The sequence below is a fragment of the Myotis lucifugus genome, unplaced genomic scaffold (genome assembly GCF_000147115.1).
Source record: "Myotis lucifugus unplaced genomic scaffold, Myoluc2.0 scaffold_2180, whole genome shotgun sequence".
Taxonomy (NCBI): Eukaryota; Metazoa; Chordata; class Mammalia; order Chiroptera; family Vespertilionidae; genus Myotis; species Myotis lucifugus.
The window spans coordinates 5,932-12,396 of NW_005873228.1; the positions used below are offsets into that span (position 1 = coordinate 5,932).

At 51.7% G+C, this 6,465-nt stretch overlaps 1 pseudogene; it reads left to right on the forward strand.

Annotated features, from left to right (window-relative positions):
* The first annotated feature begins 5,824 nt into the window (after nt 1-5,824).
* LOC102418555 lies at nt 5,825-6,220 on the forward strand (annotated as a pseudogene).
* The last annotated feature ends 245 nt before the right edge of the window (nt 6,221-6,465 follow it).

Below are 6,465 nucleotides of genomic sequence, written 5' to 3' on the forward strand. Positions count from 1 at the left end.
TGTTTCTATCTCTTCCTTCCTCTCCCTTCCTCTCTCTCTCTAAAATAAAACAAGAAGATTAAAAAATATTGGAATGCATGCCATTTTGCTATAATAACAGTTGGGATATTATGTTGACTTTTCTATTGTGGTACCTGAAAAGTTGCACACAATACTACAATAGTTTCAGGTAGTGGCAAAGCAGCTGTAGACAACATATAAGCAAAGAGCATGACTGAGTCACAGTGACTTTTTTTTTACGACACAGACTGTTGACCAGCTATGGTGGCGAAGACACAGTGAGAGGGAAAATGGCAGGGCCAATGCTAACATCTGTACTGGGGTTTTGACTCAAACATGTGTGTTTTGTCTTATTTTCTTGGGCTCACAGACTCAGACACACGAAGACCTATCGCACTCACATCAAGGAGAAATTCAGCAAGGCGTGGTTCCAAGACACTGTCATGCATTGTTATGGATACGTTGACAAGGAGCTCACCCAGAAAGAGCGCAAATGCCTGGAGTTTCTTTTTGCTCCCAGGGAGCCCAGGAGACGGACGGTGATCCTTACAGGGGCTCAGGGGGTCGGGAAAACCACTGTACTGGCAAAGCTGATGCTGGCCTGGGCAGAGGACAAGCTCTACCAGCAGAAGTTCTCCTATGTATTCTACCTCTGCTGCCAGGAGGTGAGGCAAGATCTGCCAAAAGAATAAAGCCTACTGCCTCCACCCCCCCCCAAAAAAAACTTGACCTGGCAGGGAGAGCTTTCCCTTTCTTTTTTTTCCTTCAAAATACAGACAAACAGATTAAAAGCATTGATTTTGCATCTAAGTGTAGTTTTGCCTGAATTTCTAACATTTGAATTTTTACTTTGGTTTATTTTTAAATGTCTAACCAAGCTGATTCCCTGACCACCCCCCCCCCCCGCCTTCCAAATGAAAACTTCTTAACTGTGGTTTTAATTCTGGAAATTTTATATTTTTGTATTGATTTTATACAGAGAGAGGGAAAGGGATTGAGAGTTAGAAGCATCGATGAGAGAGAAACATCGACCAGCTGCCTCCCGAAAACCCCCTACTGTGGATGTGCCCGCAACAGAGGTAGGTTTATGCCCTTTACCGGAATCAAACCTGGGACCCTTCAGTCCACAGGCCGACGCTGTATCCACCGAGCAAAACCGGTTTGGGCATGGACATTTTAAATATTTCGTTTGTGTTGATTGATTGGTCTGAAACTTCCCCAAAAATGCTGGGGGGTGAGGGGGTCAGCTTTCCTGCTCCTGAGTAACCACTTCCCAGTCAGACTGGAATGAAAGAGGTGGGTGCTTCTGAGATGCTTGTCCTGGCACCTGCAGGGGAGAGCTATGGGTCTGCGGTCACTGAGCCCAATGGACTGAATGAAGGTCCTGGGTCCCATTTCAGTCAAGGTCATGTACTGCTCTGGGGCAGGATCCTTGACCATGATCCTGAGCTTGGGGGAGGCAACCAATCAATGTGTCTCTTTCAATAGATGTTTCTCTCTGTCTCTTCGCCTCCTTTCCACTCTCTCTAAAATATCAATGGAAAATATATCCTCCAGTGAGCTTTAGCACCAACAAGAACAACAACAACAAAAAAGTTAAAATAAAATAAAAAGAAAATGAAAAGGCAAAAAAAAATGTCTAAGAGCCAGGACAGAGCTTCCCTTGTAAGATCTCCACTGTCAACACCACTGTCCAGGACAGGTGCCCGAGGTGGGTACTAACCATCACACCTGCTAATAGAAAAGGAACAGGCCTGGGGTGGGGGGGGTGACTGTCCTGAGGTCACACAGGGAATGAGTCCTGAGCTGGGATTTGAACCCAAGCAGGGTGCCCAGGGCATGCCTGCTCCGCCCTTGTGAAAAACTGCTTCTCCCTTCCAGGAAACACCAACAGAAGCCCAGATCAGGACTCATTGGGCACGGCTGGGTCTCCTGTGCACTTATCTCATGGCCCCATACCCATGTGGTTGGTGTGATGTTGCACTGCAGACAAATTCCATGATACCTCGTGGAGGCAGCCTCGGTCTGTGCTGTCTGTTTCCAGGACAGCTCAGCTACAGGCGACAGCACTCACTACAGTGCCTCCCCTCCTCACTCCAGAGTCTGTTCAGTGGTGCTGTCTACTCTACGTGACTCAGAGTTCCCCAGAGTCAGAGCCTGGCACACACACTGGGTGCTCAGGGGTGTCTGTGGGGTGAGTGACTGACAGGAGAAGGATGGGGGCCTAGAGGAAGAGCTCCACATGGCAGCAGTGGGCTGGCCACACCTGGCCTTTCTCACACCGCCAAGAACCAGCAACTCCTTCCACAGACTTCTCAGGAGCCATGATTGTTCCTGAGGGCGGGGAGCCCTTTCTGCCCTGGCCTCTGGGGTAGCCGCCTCCCATGGTGCTGCCTGCTGCCTCCTCCAGCCCAGCCTAGCCACCAGGAGCCACCCCCCCCCGCCTGGCTCCTCCCTGGTCTAAGAAGACCTGTACCCCAAAGTCCTCGGGTCCTTCCCAGCTGTTTCTGCCCCAAACCCCGCTTTCCCTAGAGGCGGGGGCCAGGGCCAGTGCGCGGGCGGAGCTGCCCATGGTTGGGGCTGGGGGAGTTTCTGTTCCGAGTGGACTTGACCTTATTCCTGAGTTCAAAGTAGCCTGTGTTTTTCTTTTGAATTTTGTCCCAGTTCGCAAAGGGCAATGAGAAGTGGAGGCACCCAGGTCTCCCCTCCGCACACCCCTCCGCACGCCCGCACCCATGAAAGGGGCCTCTGCATAGTCCCCTGCCCCCTGTCCCTCGGGCACACACCTTATGGGGGATGGGGGGCAGTGAGGCGGTCCAGGGGCCCAGGAGAGGAGCACGGGTGGGCTCCTTGGACAGAGGGGCAGCTGAAAGGAGAGGAGGGGCCTGGAGGCGGGCTCCGTGCTCTGAGACCCAGGAAAGCAGGAGCGGGACAGAGATGCCTGCTCTGAGAAGCGCCTGGAAACAATTCACCAGCATCTGCCCAGAAATAAAGTCACTGATGAGGTGCCAGCCCCGTTCCAGGGTCTGTGGCGGTGCCACCCTCGCGGGTGCGGGGGGGAGGAGAGGGGTTTCTGGGAACCCACCCAGCTCCTGGACAGCCGTTCCTGCCCTTGAGTCTAGAACGGGGACTCGGTGAGAGGTGATGGAGATGAAGGCTCCCCCATTTCTACCCGCGGGAGATACGCATACCCGCTGGGCCCCAGGATCAGGTCACCCCACCTCCCTCTCAGAGGCAGGGAAAGGGCCTGCTCAGGACCAGGCCCGCTGAGGCTGTGGTTCTGGAGACTGGGCTGTAACCTGGGGCCCGGCTGGTGCGCCCAGAGGTCTGTGCGGGCCTTGCTGTGGTGGGGGGTGGTCCTTCTGTCCCAACTCCTTGGGGCCAGGCCAGGGGCTCTGTAGTTCCTCTGCCTCTGCACCCCCTCCCGGATTCGGCACTTGGCCTGGAACAGGGGCAAGGCCAGGCCCCACCCCACCTGACAGGCGAGAGGTGGGAGCAGCCTGGGCCGCCCCCACCTGGTCCCTGAATCCATCTCAGTCCCACTCCTGGACCCCCCTCACCCTCCAGGTCCAGCCACTTCTGAGGGCTCAGAACTCACGGCTACAGATGGCTCTCATGGGTGATGGTGACCCCACGGCATGACTGACGAGGAGAGATGGCAGCGAGCTCCCGCAAAGCAGAATCCTACTCGTTTGCAACCGGGTCTCCATCGCCTGCAGACCAGGCTGGGCTCTTTGATTTATTTATGTTAAATGCATTTTATTGATTATTTACAGAGAGGAAGGTGGAGGGACAGAGAACTAGAGACATCTTGAGAGAGAAACATCGATCAGCTGCCTCCTGCACACCGGCTCCCAAGGTACATGTGCCCGCAACTAAGGTACCTGCCCTTGACCAGAATGGAACCTGGGACACTTCAGGCCTCAGGCTGATGCTCTGTCCACTGAGCCCAGCAGGTAAGGGCAGGCTTTTTTATTTTTTAAAAAATAAATTATTTTCTATTTAAATTACTTCTAGGGACAGAAAGAGAGGGGGCGGGGGTGGGGCGGGAGAGAAACATTGAACCTATTGAGCTTGAACCCAAATCCAGGGCATGTGCCCAAACAGGGAACCGAACCCATGACCCTCCGTGACCCCTCCGCACCCAGGCACGCACTGGTATCACTGAGCCACACCTGCCAGGGCCTGGTCTGTGTGTCTGGGTCCTTCAAACACTTCAGATGCGTGCGAAGCAGCTCATAGGCCAACACGCCCCATACGGCTGCAGGAGTTTTTCTCCCGGAAACCATGTCCCAGCGGATTATGAAAAATGGATCAACCCTGGTCTCTAACCAATCACAGGGCGGGGCGGGAACAGGAAGTGATGCCTGGAGCGGGTATATAAACAGGCGGGTTTCAGCGCCTGGCACAGAGTTCCCCAGTCTGGATTGCCAGACGGTATGTAGGGCGAGGGCGTCCGAGGCCTGGGGTTTGGAAGTGAGTGATTACCGATGCATGGATGGAGGGATGGATAGATGAGTGGGTGGGTGGATGAATGGTTCGGCGGAAAAATGCACAGATGGATGCACCGAGGTTGGTCTCAGAAGTCCTGGGTTTGTGCCCTGTGCATCTTTCCTGTGATCCTGTGGAAACCAGGGGTACCCCTGGCCCCCCTTCACACACAGGGCGTGGTTTCTATTTTAAACGAGCGCATTTCAGACTAGGCCAATGTTGGCGTTTTGACCAGATTAATTTTTAATTTGGGAAGTGTGATGGGGGTGCATCTTAGGGGGCGTTGCAGTGCCTCCTCTATCCGCCCCCCCACCCCCGCTCCCCAGGCCCGGTCACGATGACTATCAGTCCGTTCTTGGTGCCTAGGAGTGTGTTTGGTCATTCACTTTGTTCTGTAGATTCCACATCGAAGGGAAATCTTGGGACAACTTGTCTGTCTGATGGGCCTCTCTCACTCAGCATATTGAATCCCATGCAATGCCAGGTTGTAAATATTTGTTTTCTGTATTTTCCTATAGAATCATGACCAAATTGTGCTTGTAATTTACCAATGGCAATATTGTATCTATTTTTTAATTGATGATTTTTGAGAGAGAGAGAGAGAGAGAGAGAGAGAGAGAGCATTGCATTTATTGGTTGACTTCTGTCTGTGCCCTGACCAGGCACGGAACCTGCAAACTTGACCTAGGAGATAGACACACTAACCAACTGAGTTGTCTTGAGGAGAAGCAATAAACGCTGATGTTATTGAGAAGCAATAAACGCTGATGTTATTGTTGAAATAGATTTTGGAGCTCGGCCGGTGTGGCTCAGATCACTGGATTGTTTCCTGGTCAGGCACATGCCCAGCTTTCAGGCTCAGTCCCCATTGGAGGGCTTTCAGGCTCAGTCCCCATTGGAGGGCCAGCAGGTGTCAACTAATTGATCTTTCTTTCTTTCTCTCTCTCTCTCTCTCTCTCTCTCTCTCTCTCTCTCTCTCTCTCTCCCTCTCTCCTCTTCATTCATCTCTCTCTAAAATCAGTAAAATGAAATATTCTTTAAAAGAAAAATACTATGGGTTAACTTCCAGGGTATTCAATATGGGACAAGTGAGGGGTGTTTATTATTGGGTGGATCAGCAGGTTAAACCCAACTCATTCTCTCCTCTCTTCCCCCCAGAACTGTGAACCTGTTACTGAGTCCTTACCTTCCGTCGCTCTCCATCAGGAGCTGACTTCAGGCCGGGTTTGTTCCAGTCCCATTGGAGACGTTCCCAGAGAATATGGCTACAGACCAGGCATTTTACGCTGGTCATGGGCACCCAGAACCAGCCAGCACCCCTCCACAAGGCTCCATGGCCAATAGCACTACAGTGGTAAAGATACAAGGCACACCTGTGTCTGGAGGGTGTCTCAGCCCTGAAAACAACCAGGTGTTTACCAAGAAGAAATTACAAGACTTAGTAAGGGAAGTGGACCCTAATGAGCAATTGGATGAAGATGCACAGGAGTTGCTGCTGCAGACTGCTGATGATTTTATAGAGAGTGTAGTGACAGCAGCCTGCCAGCTTGCTCGGCATCGCAAGTCCAGCACCCTGGAGGTGAAGGACGTCCAGCTGCACCTAGATAGGCAGTGGAACCTGTCGAACCCAGGATGGGGCTCTGAAGAAATCCAACCCTACAAAAAAGCTTGCACCACAGAGGCTCACAAACAGAGGATGGCATTGATCTGGAAAACAACCAAGAAATAACACATGGAAAGATCAGGGAATGGGCAACATTGTATTTGGAGATACTTGAGCTGAGACCTCAGCCATCTCATCTTTGGATTTTTCTTTAATGCTTTAAAGAGAAGCATATATTTTTTATTAACAGGGCAGCAATATCTATAATGACTGAGAGGATCTGCCAAAAGAATAAAGCCTACTGCCCCCCCGCACCTCCTTCAAAAAAAAAAATTGACCTGGCAGGGAGAGCTTTCCCTTTCTTTTTTTTT